The following is a 16645-nucleotide window of genomic DNA, read 5'->3' on the forward strand; positions in this document are numbered from 1 at the left end:
GTGCATCATTGCAAGCATTGGCAGCAGTAGGCAGGTCCCACAGCCTGCTGGTGTCTCAGGCTCAGCAGCAGCAGCAGCAGCATCTGCCAGTACCACCACCAGCCGCACCCAAGCCCCCCCCCCCCAACCACCACAGGGAGACAGGCAGCAGCGGTTCCATGCCGTAGGGGGTCGTTTTTGTCACCAATCTGGCGTTTTTTCACCATGCCCACAGTGTACAGCAAGTACGCCACTTGCAACCACTGTCAGCGGAAGTTGAGCAGAGGTGCAGACCCCTTAAAGTTCAGCACCAGCTCGCTCATCAACCACCTTGCTGCGAAACATTTCCACCAGCATGAGGAGTTCCAGAGGCTGAAGGCATCTGGTGCTGGCAGTGGCACCACACCCATCACTGCACAGCCTTCAGCAGCAGCAGCAACAGCAGCCACCCGCCCTCCTGCTCCTCCAGCAGCACCAGCAGGAGTGCGGAAACGCACTGCTCCTCCCCCCTCTGCAACTCCTGCCGCCGACACTGAGGCCTGTTCTGGCAGCCAGTCCTCAGTGGCCTCCTCTGCTGTGTCTGCTGATTCCCGTGCCAGCAAAAGGCCACGCCAGAGCCTTTTGAGCGAGTCCTTCCAGGGGGTGGTTAGGGCTCTGCCTCCCAGCAGCCGTCGCGTGCGGCAGCTGAACGGCTTGCTGGCACAGGCCATGTGCTCCCAACTCCTGCCGTACACGCTTGTGCAGGAGGGGAGCGACATGCGTGCGCTGCTTGCTTGCGCAGCCCCAGACTGGCAGCTCCCCAGCAGACACTTCTTCGCCCGCAAGGCCATTCCTGCACTGCACCGCTTTGTGATGGCCAATGTGGAGCGAGGGCTGGAGCACGCGGTTGGTGAAAGGGTCCACGTCACCATGGACTCCTGGAGCAGCCGCTTCGGGACAGGCCGCTACCTGTCTTTCACTGTCCACTGGGTCAGCTTGGTGGAAGGGGGTGAGGATGGGAGAGCAGCAGCGGGCACAGCAGCAGCAACACAGTGGGTGGTGCCCCCCCCGCAGGGTCAGGGGAACTGCAGCAGGTTCCTCCGATCCTCTGCCATCCTCCGGCACACATGGCCAAACCCCCCGCCTCAGCAGCAGCGTGAAGGCCCGCCACTGCCAAGCGCTGCTGCACTTGGTCAGCCTTGGGAAGACCAAGCTGACGGCAACCCATGTGTTGGCCAAACTCCAGGAGCAGGAGAGGATTTGGCTGACCCCCAGAGGCCTCAGAGTCGGAGAGGTGGTGGCCGACAATGGGGCCAATCTGGTTGCCGCAATAGACAGGGGAAACCTGACCCACATCCCCTGTCTTGCCCACGTGCTGAACCTGGTGGTGCAAAAGTTCTTGCGCACCTACCAGGGGATGGGCGAACTGCTGGAAACGGCAAGGAACGTTGTGCGTCACTTCCGGCGCTCGGCTGCAGCCTGTGCGAGCCTGGAAGACGTGCAAAAGGAGCTGGAGCTGCCACGCCATCGGCTGATCCTTGACGTTCCGACTCGCTGGAACTCCACCCTGGCGATGTTGGAGCGTCTGGTTGAACAGAAGCACGCTGTCAACCAGTACCTTGCCCTGGCCACTGTTTCCGCCGCTCGGAGAAGGGACAAGACCAGCAACATCCCGTCCATCGTCCCCGATGATGACTGGAGGCACATGCAGCAGGTGTGCTTAGTGCTGGCTCCCTTTCTGCAGGCCACTAACATGGTGAGCAGGGACCATGCTATGGTCTGCGAGTGGGTGCCCCTGGTTTGTCTGCTGAACAGGGCCCTCGATGCTTTGCTGGAACAGGGAGCGGCAGCCTTGGACCAGCAGGAGCGGCAAGCAGCTGCACAGTCCACCTCTGAGGGGGAGGAGGAGGAGGACTTGGTGGAGGTCCCTGACCTTGCTGCTGATTAGGGGGATCAGCACAGCGCAGCTGAGTTGGTGCGGGGGTGGAGAGAGGATGAGGCGGCAGAGGAGGAGGATGAGGCGGACAGCACTGCCGTCGATGTGCCAGCACACGTGGCCCGCCTCTTCCCAATGGCAGCGCACATGCTGGCGTGCCTGCGCAAGGACCCCAGGGTGATCCAGATGAAGCAGAGGGAGGACATCTGGATCAGCATGATGTTGGACCCACGCCTCAAGGGGAAGTTGAGCCAGTTCCTGCCGCCTGCAGGAGGAGACCCAGCGCAACAAATAAGGAGCTTGCAGCAGGCCCTTGTTGAGCGCTTGGAGGAAGCCTTCCCCCAGCCTTCCACCCCCACTGTCCAGCAGCCAGCACAGAGGCAGCAGCAGGTGCCTGCATCCAGCAGCAAGCGCCCCACAGACCTGCTGTCTCTCAGCCACGAGCTCTACAGGACTGTAGAGGCTCCGGCAGCAGTGACTAGAGAGGAGGTGCATGATGCAGCAGCATCCTCCTCCGGTCACAGCCAGCGCCTGACCCGCATGGTGGCTGACTACATGGGGTCCTACAGCGGGCTTGACAGCGATGCCCCTGTTGATCCCATGGAGTATTGGGTCAAGCGCCTGGAGATCTGGAGCGAGCTGGCGCAGTACGCCCTGGAAGTGCTGTCCTGCCCCCCTTCCAGCGTGCTGTCCGAGCGCTGCTTCAGTGCAGCTGGTGGCGTGGTCACCGAGAAACGCTCACGTCTGTCTCACAAGTCTGTGGACAGACTGACGTTTCTCAAGATGAACCAGGCGTGGGTGGAAGGCGAGTTCCTGGCCCCTGTTGTCGGCGAGAGGGGGACATGAACTGGCTAAGAACCATCGTTAATGTGCCTTACCACCCTTTACCACCTCCTGGCTCCTGCTCACTAAGCCAGCCTGGTTCAGTTTGACTATTACGTCGCCTGCAGCCACACATTTTACACCTACAGTGGGCTGCTGTGTACTGCCCTTCTGCTGTCTGTCTGTGTTTCCCACTGCCAGGGTACACAGAATTACATTCTGCTGCCACTCTGCCACCAGCTATTACGTCAAACAATAGCTATATATCTGTGTAATTGGTTGTACAAACAAAACCAACAAACCATTAAAAAAAAAAAAGGTTTAATTTTTCTGAGGTGCCCGGGTTGAAAACTGTGTTGTCCCAGTTGTGTATTGGACACGATGTGGGCTGCACGACCGCTGTCTGGGACCTCCTGTTGTGTTTATTTACAGCCCTGGTATCACCGCTAGGTACCAGGGCTATTATGTCACGCTGCCTGCCTGCTGCCACACTCACACTACTCCTCCATTCCTCCTGCTGCTGCTGTCTGTCTGTGTTTCCCACTGCCAGGGTACACAGAATTACCTTCTGCTGCCACACTGCCACCAGCTATTATGTCAAAAAATAGCTGCTTACATTACTCCTCCATTCCTCCTGCTGCTGCTGCTGTCGGTCTGTGTTTCCCACTGCCAGGGTACACAGAATTACATTCTGCTGCGACTCTGCCACCAGCTATTACGTCAAACAATAGCTATATATCTGTGTAATTGGTTGTACAAACAAAACCAAAAAACCATAAAAAAAAAATGGTTTAATTTTTCTGAGGTGCCCGGGTTGAAAACTGTGTTGTCCCAGTTGTGTATTGGACACGATGTGGGCTGCACGACCGCTGTCTGGGACCTCCTGTTGTGTTTATTTACAGCCCTGGTATCACCGCTAGGTACCAGGGCTATTATGTCACGCTGCCTGCCTGCTGCCACACTCACACTACTCCTCCATTCCTCCTGCTGCTGCTGTCTGTCTGTGTTTCCCACTGCCAGGGTACACAGAATTACCTTCTGCTGCCACACTGCCACCAGCTATTACGTCAAACAATAGCTGCTCACATTACTCCTCCATTCCTCCTGCTGCTGCTGCTGTCTGTTTGTGTTTCCCACTGCCAGGGTACACAGAATTACCTTCTGCTGCCACTCTGCCACCAGCTATTACGTCAAACAATAGCTATATATCTGTGTAATTGGTTGTACAAACAAAACCAACAAACCATTAAAAAAAAAAAAGGTTTAATTTTTCTGAGGTGCCCGGGTTGAAAACTGTGTTGTCCCAGTTGTGTATTGGACACGATGTGGGCTGCACGACCGCTGTCTGGGACCTCCTGTTGTGTTTATTTACAGCCCTGGTATCACCGCAAGGTACCAGGGCTATTATGTCACGCTGCCTGCCTGCTGCCACACTCACACTACTCCTCCATTCCTCCTGCTGCTGCTGTCTGTCTGTGTTTCCCACTGCCAGGGTACACAGAATTACCTTCTGCTGCCACACTGCCACCAGCTATTACGTCAAACATTAGCTGCTCACATTACTCCTCCATTCCTCCTGCTGCTGCTGCTGTCTGTCTGTGTTTCCCACTGCCAGGGTACACAGAATTACCTTCTGCTGCCACACTGCCACCAGCTATTACGTCAAACAATAGCTATATATCTGTGTAATTGGTTGTACAAACAAAACCAAAAAACCATAAAAAAAAAAAAAAAAGGTTTAATTTTTCTGAGGTGCCCGGGTTGAAAACTGTGTTGTCCCAGTTGTGTATTGGACACGATGTGGGCTGCACGACCGCTGTCTGGGACCTCCTGTTGTGTTTATTTACAGCCCTGGTATCACCGCTAGGTACCAGGGCTATTATGTCACGCTGCCTGCCTCATTGACTGCCTGCTGCCGCACACTCATCCTCCTCCTCCTGCTGCTGAATTTACCTCCTGCTGTCTGTGTGTTTCCACTGCCAGGGAGCACATACAATGGCGCTTCCAACATGCGTGCGCCACCAGCTATTTGTTACGCTCAAAAATAGCTGCATTTCTGTAAAAAAAAATTGAAAAGAGAAATAAGTGAAGAAGAAGACGATATAGAAGAAGATGAAGAAGATGAAGAAGAAGAAGATGAAGAAGAAGAAGATGAAGAAGAAGAAGAAGAAGGAGAAGAAGAAGAAGATGAAGAAGAAGAAAATGAAGAAGAAGATGAAGAAGATGAAGAAGAAGAAGATGAAGAAGAAGAAGAAGAAGGAGAAGAAGAAGAAGATGATGAAGAAGAAGAAGAAGATGAAGATGAAGAAGATGAAGAAGATGAAGAAGAAGATGAAGAAGATGAAGAAGATGAAGAAGATGAAGAAGATGCAGAAGAAGATGAAGAAGAAGAAGATGAAGAAGAAGAAGATGAAGAAGATGAAGAAGAAGAAGATGAAGAAGAAGAAGATGATGATGAAGAAGATGAAGAAGATGATGATGAAGAAGATGAAGAAGATGAAGAAGAAGAAGATGAAGAAGAAGAAGACAATATAGAAGAAGAAGAAGATATAGAAGAAGATATAGAAGAAGATATAGAAGAAGAAGATATAGAAGAAGAAGATATAGAAGAAGAAGAAGATAGAAGATAAAGAAGAAGAAGAAGAAGAAGAAGAAGAAGAAGAAGTATATACAGTACTGAACAAAATTCTGGACACAACTCCTCTTTTCACCTTTTTTTTTTTAAAGGAACATCCCCACATAATCACTTGCTGTTGTTACTTGGAAAAAAAGATGTTTCTTGCATCATTCACCCTCAAAACAAGTGTTGGAAGCTATTTAAGGCCAATTCGAATAGTCAGCTCGAATAATGAGCTCGAATACCGACTCGAATAGTGAGCTCGAAGTCAGAGGTCGAATCGAATAGTAAAAATTATTCGACTCGAATATTCGACTGACCTCGAATAATTTACTATTCGAATTCGACCAAACTCGAATTTTAAAAAGGGGTATTTGAGCACCACTGAGGCCCATTATGTTTTATAACATTCAGTTACAAAATTACTTAGGGCCTGTTTCCACTGCACGCAGATTGGATGCAGAATGGATGCAGAAAAACTGACTCCAATGAAAGCCTATGGGGCTGTTTCCACTAAACGCAGTTTTTCTGATGCAGATTTTCCCATAGGCATTCATTGGAGTCAGTTTTCCTGCATCCAGTCTGCGTGCAGTGGAAACAGGCCCTTACACAAAGATGACATGTAATTTTTGTACTCAAATGAAGTTACAGTTTAAACTGACGTATTTCACTCCCAAATCTATGAACGTTAAAAATACACCAGAGTTTTCAATTAGAACCGCTATTTTCTAAGTAGCAATGCAAATAGGCACATCACCACCAATTAGTGGAGATATTAGTAAAGTATTTTAATCATGATAAATGTTGTTTTTTTTGCAGTGAGATACTAGTGGCAAGAAAGAAGAAGAGCTTCATCTAATATGGACTGGATATAGGAGTGAGGCATCCAACAGTCAGTATTGTACACAAATTGCATTTGGGGGTATTTATTTCCCTTTAAACATTAGTTGCATGCGTGGCGGGTGTGTGTGCGCGATGGGCATGCGCGGCGGGCACGGGCGCGCTACAGGTGCGGGCATGCGCAGTGACTGGCGGCGGTAAAAAAAGACCTAGAGCCTGTTTTTAAACGAGCTTGGGTCTACTAGTTGTTTATAATATTTATAAAACTCCTCTCACTACAGGTTGCCTTTAAACTTGAATGCAGCCCACATGATATCACACCAAGGGCTTGATTCACTAAACCGTGATAACTGATTTTTCACGCCCAATTGCACATTTTTCGTGCGCAAACGGCATGTTTTCGTGCAAAAATTCGTGATTGTGTGTAAAAACTGTTACGCACGTTATAACACGCACAAAGCGCTACTGCAACCGTGATATCAATTATCACGGTTTAGTGAATCAAGCCCAAAGTGTGTCAGTGTATAACTGATTAGGGTTTTATTTACACACATACACACACATTAATTATTTTAACTACTATAAGACTCATGTGTCATGCCGATTGGTGTGAATGCGGCGGCTCCCCCAGGACCGCTTAACGCCAAATGTTGTTAAATCCGGGGGGCGAAGATTGCAGGGGATTGCGCACACCAATGTGTGCGCATCCCCGCTTCAATGACAGAGCTCCACTACGTCATCAGTCTCCTAGTGGCGGTCGCCGCTAGGAGACTGTTAGATGGCAAAACCGCTGTCTATTGCAGTGCTGTACTGGGGACAGCTGTGTCATTCGGCTGTCCCTTGGAGAGGCACAAGAGCGATCGGCTGTCATAGGCTGATGCCTATGACAGCCAATCGTTGTCATTGGCTGGCAGGTGGAGGGAGGGAGGGGGAAAAAATATAAAGAAAATGGAAAAATTTATTTTAAAAAATTGAACAAATAAATATTAATAATAAAAAAAAAACATCGCAGGAGTGATCAGAGCCCACCAACAGAAAGCTCTGACATAATTCAATGAAGGTGTCATTGAGCAGAGACAATGAAACAGTAAAAACTAGATTTAAATATGAAATAAAACTGTGGGATATTTTAAAAAGTTCTTTTTTAGTAAACTGAGAATAGATACAATTGTTTTTCTCATCAGTTTATTTTCACCTCGGATGTCCTTTAAAACATTCTAATTAAGGCCAGTCTTTACTGAGCCGGTGTGCATCTTCCAGGATGTAAGTCGGCACTTGCAGTGATGTAAATATGCATCCGAATCCATGTAGCCATACCATGCCATGCACATCTATAGGAATTTGCGTGCGTGCTGCTATTAACTACAGCATGCTATCCAGAATCGCACCGTGATGCACTTTGGACAGCAAGCCATTGCCTGAATAGACAGCGGGTGGCTTTTTAAAAAAAAATGGTTATTTTTTAGTGTAGCTATCACTAGGCTAGCTACACTCTCCCCCCAAGTCCCCCGGCACTGTGTCCCCCCCTCCACTCGCCGCCGGCGATATTTACCTGGCCGAGATCCCGCGATGGCCGAGAATTCCGGCATACCTTCAGGCGATGCTATGGCGACGATGGGACATGACGTCTGACGTCTTTGATGTCATGCACAGTTCCGATCGCCGCCATAGCCACCCCTGGAGGCTATGGAAAGGCTGCGCTGGCGAGGGTTTCGAAGGGGGAGTAAGTCAAAACAGCGGCGATCGGGGGGATCAGAGCAGGCCGGAGGTGATCGGAGGGGTAATGTAGGTAGCCAAGTGCTAGCCACACCCCCTCCAAAAATTTTGTGCAAAAAGACCCTCCAGGGCCTGAGAAATCCACCGCGGCGGTAATGGACGAGCTGAGCTCGTCATTACCGCCAAGGTGGCTAACCTCAGTTGCAGTATGATTATTTTCAGACTAAAAGCGGTGCAATTTTTTCACAAGCTTTTATGCTGGGCATACAGAGAGGGATAGTTCCTTATCAATCGAGCCGCTGATGGCTCGATTGATAATATCCGACAGGTCCGATGACCGCACGGATCGATTCCCGGCTCGATACCTGCGGGCGGACAATAGCGGGAAATCGAGCGGAAGATAAGGAAGCGCCCACTGGGACGAGCGGGAATCGATCCGGGGGGCCGCGGGGACGAGCAGGGACGCGGTGGGAGTCGATCCGGCGGCTAATCGAGCCGCCGGATCACTCCGTGTATTCCCAGCATTAGATCCTTAAAAATCATACCGCTAGATAGATCTGCGACAGCCCTGCACATTACACACCTTCCATGGATCCAGCTCAGGATTACCGCTCTAAACTGTGGACTCGGGATTACCGCTAAGGAGGTTAAAGTGAGTTTGCTTTAGTCTGAGCTTATTCATTTGGTTTGATTTAATTTTAGTTATGTTTTTAGAAACCCTAGCAATTATTATTATTATTTATTGTATTTATAAAGCGCCAACATATTACGCAGTGCTGGACATTAATTTAGGTGACAGACAATATTTAGGGGTGACATACAGCAATATGACAATACAGGAATACAAGAAAACCAGATCACACCGCACAGTATGACTATAAGGTAATGCTTAGTCAGTCTTTGGATGGGAGCATGGAGATTAGGCAAGTTAGGTTCACTCAAGTGCATAGCATGGGTTCACAGTAATGGAGGTGCATGATCAGGTAGGACACAAAAGGAGGAGGACCCTGCCCAAAGGCTTACAATCTAGAGGGAGAGGTAGGGGCACGAGAGGTACCAATGCTGAATCTATCCTGCACTATACTGTAAATTATTATCAGTGTATTATGTATTCTAATTGTATAGTAGGTATATTTAAAGTAAATGTTAATCATATGTTATCAATATATAGGTGACATGCTGTAATTGTTTAATAGAAAACAAAAAAAACCCTGAGCTATAGCTGTGTGCTCAATTCATATCAAACAACCTTGAACTATGAAGAGTAAGATCTAAGAATATCTCTCTGTTGTCTTCCACTGACAAAGCAGCGCTCCTAGCCTTGCATTGTTTGCATTCTGAAATGTTAAAACTACATTTTCTTTTTTTCTGTTGTTCAGCTATAGAAAACTGTTTGGAAAGGCAAACTCCGCTGTGGTCACTCAGGTCTTTTCCCGTTACAAGCCTGGTGCTGGCTGCTTTGCTAAAAATCCAACAGTGTCAGGGGCTTAAAGAGGAACTCCAGTGAAAATAATGTATGAAAAAAGTGCTTAATTTTTACAATAATTATGTATAAATGATTTAGTCAGTGTTTCCCATTGTAAAATCTTTTAAATCCCTGATTTACATTCTGACATTTATTACATGGTGACATTTTTACTGTTGGCAGGTGATGTAGCTGCTGCATGCTTTTTGGCAGTTGGAAACAGCTGTAAACAGCTATTTCCCACAATGCAACAAGGTTCACAGACAGGAAACTGCCAGGAGTACCAGGGTCCTCAGAGTTTCTTGTGGGAAGGGTTTCACCACAATATCAGTCATACAGCGCCCCCTGATGGTCTGTTTGTGAAAAGGAATAGATTTCTCATGTAAAAGGGGGTATCAGCTACTGATTGGGATAAAGTTCAATTCTTGGTCGGAGTTTCTCTTTAAATAGACTTAATAGTGCCCCCCTGCAGAAATGATAGCATGGGGCCCCCTTGTTCCCTGAACCTCATGCAGGTCACGTGATCGGGAGTCAGCGAATGGCAGCAGAGAGTGTTCTGCTGTAAAGCAGCATCTGGAAGCAGGAAACAACTACACACGCTCCTGCACACGGTTTTCGTGAATGAATGGGGAGATTTATATGCTAATTAACTACACTTGCGGTTGGGCAGAGAGAGGAGGAGGGGCCCCCAAAGCTTCTGGGCCCCCCTGTGATGGCAGGGGTCGCAGGGGTAATTGCTACACCCATGGCAGCAGTCATTTTGGTAGTGACGATTAGTGATCTGATGTCCACAAGTTTCGTGGAAATGCCTGTTAAAGTCCGTGAAAATGCTGGCAATTGCCAGGCAACTCTGGTTAATGTATGCAAAGAGTGCCAGGCAGGTCATCCTTCTTCGCCATTTTTTAATACCATGCAGACTCTGCCCCTTAAAGGGAACCAGAGACGAACAGAGTACAAAAAATGAAAAAGCTTTAATACATACCTGGGGCTTCCTCCAGCCCCATAAGCCTGGATTGCTCCCACGCCGCCGTCCTCCGCGTCCTCTATCGCCGGTACCGGGTACCGTCACTTCCGGCAGATGCGACCATATTTCCGCATACACAGGTGCTCCCTCTATAGTATACCCTTATGCATGCGGCTGCGTAGTGTGGAGCCGCACGTGTAAGGATATGGAGGGAGCCCCTGTGATGCGGAAAATTGGCCGCGTGGTTTCGCCGACTGGCCGTAAGTACGGGACCCGGTATCGGCGGATACAGGCAGCGGAGGACGGCGGAGTGAGAGCGATCCAGGCTTATGGGGCTGGAGGAAGCTTTACCCCCGAACATCTCTGGTTCTCTTTAAAAGCTCCAGTCAGGACCTGTTAAAAGCTCAACTCAATGGCCTCAATTCTGGTAGGGTTTTTGAGCAAATTGCCACATGTACGGTAATTTACTGCATGTGATAATTTAGCAATTCTGGTAGATTTTAGTTATGTTTGACCACATGCAGTAAATTTAGTCATGAATTACTGCATGCGGTAAATTATGTGGTAATTTGCATTTATTTAACCGAAAAATCACTATTATGTAAATTAGGGGGCACGTTAGCACATAACTTACCGATCAGTTTAAGACCTGCCTGTACCTGGTGGTAAATTCAATTTGTATGCTTTTTGTAGTTTTTAGTGGAGTTCTAATTGCTGTTTTAGTGGAGTTCCTATTCAGGCTGTGTAATAAAAAAGAATAGTAGAAATAAAACTACAAATATTTACTGTTTTTTGTGTGTGTGTGTGTGTGTGTGTGTGTGTGTGGGGGGGGGGGGGGTTAGGGGATGGATAGGTTTTCATAGGTTTCTACATAATCAAATACACCTTCCTTCCCTCAAACATGTTCCAAAGACTATTGTAGACAATTAACCCCTCTGCTGGCGGTATTCCCGAGCTAAGCTGGGGCAAGGAAGCAGGAACGGAAAGCAGTAAGCCCGAGCTACGCTCAGGCTAGCTAAAACCACTGCTCTCTGTGTCTGCGTGGGTCATGCGATCAGCGCTGGTCAGGGACTCCAGGCTTCTCTCCCCAGCCACCTTTACCTTTGCTCTTGTTCTGGGATCCTGGCGGCCAATCAGAAAGGCGGACTGTCGGTGCGGCGTGACGTTGGGGTGACGTGATGTCATGGGGGTGGCACAAACATTTAAAGTGGATCTGAACTTTTGCACAGACAGAAGGAAAACCTAGAGAATTGTGCCCTGTATGTATGTAGAGAGTTTAGCCTGCCTAATCCCCATCTAGACGTGATCTCCTTGCACAGGGCAGAAGGTAAACATAGAGAAATGCAGCCCTGTATGTATGTAGAGAGTTTAACCTACCGAATCCCCCATCTGGACCTGACCTCTGGCATAGGGCAGAAGGTAATCACAGAGAAATGTGCCCTGTATGTATGTAGAGTTTAGCCTGCCTAATCCCCCATCTGGACCTGATCTCCTTGCACAGGGCAGAAGGTAAACAGAGAGCAATGCGCCCTGTATGTATGTAGAGAGTTTAGCCTACCGAATCCCCCATATGGACCTGATCTCTGGCACAGGGCAGAAGGTAAACAGAGAGCAATGCACCCTGTATGTATGTAGAGAGTTTAGCCTGCCTAATCTGCCATCTGAACAAGATCTCTTGCACAGCACAGAAGGTAAACAGAGAAATGCAGCCTGCATGTATGTCAAGAGTTTAGCCTGTCTAATTCCTCCTCATTTGTCTCTAATCACATGTAATTTTATCTCACCCCTGTGTCACCTGACTGCCATGGCAGAGATGGCAGATAAGCTCATTTCAAAGCACAGGATGTTAACAATATAGCCATTTGGTTCCCAACTGCTTCTGAGATAAGTGCTTCTGCTGATCTGCCTTAGTGCTAGAACCCACTAGAGCCAGCCACAAGCTCTTTTTGAAAAAATATTTTATGTTCCCAAAATTGGACCTGACCTAGTTAGCAAATTTTTTAACGATAGCATGAACTGAGCTGAGCTTCTAAAAATTTGAATGAAAGGGACCCTGAGCTCTCCGTAAAAATGCAATTTGGACTTACTCGGGGCTTACTCCAGCCCGCGGAGTCCCCCAGCGTCCTCCTGGCTCCTCTCCAGGTCCCGCTGGTGGCTCTGTTATTTGGCGACTTCGAGCCACCAGCCGGTGTGAGAGTCCTGTGCAGTTCAGTCTTAGAGAACCGCGCATTTGCAGGAATCTCACGCTGGCCGGCGCAGGGGTGACTTCAGTCCGAAGTCGACGAATAATGGAGCTGCCAGCGAGACCGGGAGACGAGCCAGGAAGATGCCGGGGACCTCGTGGGCTATGATGGGCTGGAGGAAGCCCCAGGTAAGTACCATATTGCAATTTTATGGAGATCTCAGGGTCCCTTTAAGGGAATTTTTCACTTAAGATAATGAACTCCATAGCTAGTGAAAAACAGTCTAGCATAGTAACATTGGGAAAGCATGGGCGTATGCAACATTCATGGGCACTCAGTACCACTTTTAAAATTACACTTCTATTATAATAAAATCAAAACTGGCATCTACATAGTAACCTAGTTATTTGGGTTAAAAAAAGACATACTGTACGTCCATCGAGTTCAACCAGAAAACAAAGTACAACACCAGCCTGCTCCCTCACATCTCCCTGTTGATCCAGAGGAAGATGAAAAATCCTTACAAGGCATGGTCCAATTAGCTCCAAAAGGGAAAAAATTCCTTCCCGACTCCAGATGGCAATCAGATAAAATCCCTGGATCAACATCACTGGGCATTACCTAGTAATTGTAGCCATGGATGTCTTTCATCGCAAGGAAAGCATCTAAGCCCCTTTTAAATGCAGATATAGAATTTGCCATAACTACTTCCAGTAGAAATGTGTTCCACATCTGTATTCACAATATCTAGGAATGTAAACCTCCTCATCAAGTTCAAATCATTACTATGTACATCTATAATAATGTAATCCATAATTGTAATGATCTGCGGTCGATTTCCACCGACAGCACACTCCAGCTGCGCTGAAGCAGATGGAAATCCCCACAATCACGGAAGAAGTGTACCCAGTATGTGCAAACACATATGCAGAGGGAAATTCCAACCAGCAGGTGGAGCTGTGGAGTACAGAGAAGCAGGTTCTCTGTACAACCACAGATGTCAGCTTGGAATTGCACGACTTGAAACAAAACAGAGCAAACAGAAACAAGATAACAAGATAGTAGAGAACAGGAACAGATGCAGACAAAGAATTTCTACCAATCTAGTCGCCCCCCGGCGACGATAGACATGTGAAACAGACCAGAGTGTGAAAACCAATCGCACAAGAGGTGATTGCTATCAGAGATACAAGATTGAGTAAAGACAGAGCATGACAGAAGATACAGCAATAGGTACAATGTAAAGGCCAAGGAAAATAACAAAGCACTAACTGAACGCGGTCACCGCACGTTATGCGCAACAGTGACAAAACAAGTTAATTGCACGGACACCGCACGATAAGCGCAACAGTAACAAAATGTACCAACCCTGACTAACGAATGAGGAAAGAAAGCAAAGACAGACAGTGAGAACGCTTGCCAATCGGTTGTCTAACTGTAACATATGCGGCTGCGGGCATGCAGGTTGTCTCCGCAGCTGCTTTGGTTCCCTATTCAGAGTCTTTTTCCGTTCCCTCGGCGTCTAGCACGCCAAGGACGGAATTGTCATTTGCACATAAGGTTTCTGTATCGCGCGGCCGCGCGCGTAGAAGGAACCTTTATGCTGGGAGGAGGCGCGTCAGCTGACCCGCTGGTCGTCTGACATCAGAGCAGACGTTCGCCGCTCAGGATTGGCGGATTGGAGTGGGCACGGCTTAGAGGTGTACTCTGCTTCTTAAGCCGTCGCTGCTCACTCGCAACTCGTCTGCGGTTGCGAATACTTATGTGCTAGCGCTCAGACCTTAGACTAGTATCCGGTGTGCTTTGATCTGGGAGGAAACCAGGGGTTTCACACAAGACTAGGAGATTGTTACTGTATATTATTGATATTCTGTGTTTGATTCTGGCTAACCTCTGACTCTGCTATTGCTACTCATCTTTGTACTTCTGCCCACCTGATCTAGTTGCCGAATCCCTGCCTGATTACCTACTACTCTTTTGCCTACTGACTCTGTACTGTGTCTGCCTCTTAGTTACCGAACCTAGCCTGTCTGACACTCCAACTCACCAGTGGGCCCTCGCCACTGGTGAGGTATTCTCAATAGTGCCCACCAGCTCCTCTGGTAAGGCTTTGCTAAACTTCTTGTTACTGTGTTCTATAAGTACCCACCAGCTCCTCTGGTGAGGTCTTGCTAAACTTATTGTTACTGTGATCTATAAGTACCCACCAGCTCCTCTGGTGAAGTCTTGCTAAACTTATTGTTTCTGTGTTCTATAAGTACCCACCAGCTCCTCTGGTGAGGTCTTGCTAAACTTATTGTTACTGTGTTCTATAAGTACCCACCAGCTCCTCTGGTGAGGTCTTGCTAAACTTATTGTTACTGTGTTCTATAAGTACCCACCAGCTCCTCTGGTGAGGTCTTGCTAAACTTATTGTTGCTGAGTTCTTATAGTGCCTACCAGCTCCTCTGGTAAGGCCCAGTCTATTGTTGCACCAAGCACTACACTTACCTTGTATCTTGCCAGCTATACGTGCATTATTGGTGATACTGCAGATCACCACATAATCAGGTATAGCATCTGTATTATTGGTGATTCTGCAGATCACACATAATCAGACGTCTGTGTTGCTACACCGATCGTTACACTAACACCAGACAACAGCAAGCATTCCTTCTCTGCAAGACAGACAGATGGAGTAACCAGTAGCAACCGCAGCCAAGGTATACTCCACGACACAAACAAGGGAGGTCCACCAACTCTAACGCTAGGGTAATTGCGACCAAGTAACAGGACTGAACGATTCACTATTAACCACCGCTGGAGGTAGTGCAATCGCAACAACAGGACAAGACAAAACTAGACAGAACGATTCGCTACCAGCCACCGCTGGAGGCAGCGCAATTGCAAGTTTGGGACAAGACAAGATAGATGGAACGACTCGCTACCAGCCACCGCTGGAGGCAGCGCAATCGCAAGTTCAGGACAAGACAAGATTGACAGAACTATTCGCTACCAGCCACCGCTGGAGGCAGCGCAATCGCAAGTTCAGGACAAGACAAGATTGACAGAACTATTCGCTACCAGCCACCTTGTCAGGACAAGACAAGATTAGGCAGTACAAATATAACACAATACTAACTGCACTAATAGGAATGCCGAATGCACTCCTCAAGAATAACTACACTAGAATATACACAATATGATCCAAACAGGCTGAGGCTCAAGGTGAGTCTATCAAACAAAAACCTATGACGAGCCAGGAACTCTGGGAGGAAGTGACATATATACTGAAAACCTTCCAAGGAAGCAGACAAGCAATTTGCATGACAAGTGGATGCAAAGCAGTCCACAGCAGCAAGCTGACAAATAAGGCCTCTTTTCCCTGGACTGCATTATGCAACCTGCATAAGAAACCAACCATATGTCCAGGGAAACACGGCCAGCAAAGCTGATTCTAACAATAATGCTTTACAATGCAAGTGATAACAACCCTCAAGCTTCAGGGCAGGGAATACTACCAACTCATATAATAATGCACTATATCAGATTCACAAAATCTTAAAAGCAAGTTTATTTATTATTACGCTGGGAATACACCATGAGATTTTTTGGTAGATAGATGGTTCGATAGATCATTTCAGGTCCGATCTGATTTTCAATCGTTTTTCTGATCAATAGAAGTGAATGGAAATCGTTCAGCAAAATAGATCGGAAAATCGATCATACAGTAAAACTGCTGAAAAATCTCATTATTCCCTGCATTAAACTTTATTTATAAAGTGCTAAAATATTACGCCGCTATGTACAATAGATAGCGGAGATAATCATTGAACAATATAACACAAGATATTACAGTTTTAAACAATGATACACAAAATAGTGAAACAATAAACAATGGTGAGCAGATTGCAAGGAGGGGATAAATAAAGCTATGGAGTACATAAGGTGGTGGAGGAGAGCACATGGGGAGGAGGGCCCTGTCAATTACAATTTAAAGGATAGGCTTACAATCTAAGGGCAAGGTTTGAAGCAAGGTGGGGTTGGGGGAGTATCGAAGGAGGGGAGTTGTTGGGAAATGTGAGCTGGGCCATTTATTGCAGCATGGAAAGCAATATGGGTATGATAAAAATCCATAATTTTACAGATTTGTGGGATTCCTTAA

At 47.6% G+C, this 16645-nt stretch overlaps 1 protein-coding gene across 2 annotated transcripts in view; it reads left to right on the plus strand.

The window, feature by feature from the left end:
* Positions 1–16645, plus strand: part of ZNF518B (zinc finger protein 518B) — a 134078-nt gene that overhangs the window by 74512 nt on the left and 42921 nt on the right. The window contains exon 3 of one of the 2 annotated variants that reach the window (XM_068267481.1): positions 6153–6255. The gene's annotated coding sequence lies outside the window, so the exon portion shown is untranslated. The remainder of the gene's footprint in view (positions 1–6152; positions 6256–16645) is intronic. The other variant, XM_068267491.1, reaches the window with a different exon arrangement.

The sequence above is a fragment of the Hyperolius riggenbachi genome, chromosome 1 (assembly GCF_040937935.1).
Source record: "Hyperolius riggenbachi isolate aHypRig1 chromosome 1, aHypRig1.pri, whole genome shotgun sequence".
NCBI lineage: Eukaryota > Metazoa > Chordata > Amphibia > Anura > Hyperoliidae > Hyperolius > Hyperolius riggenbachi.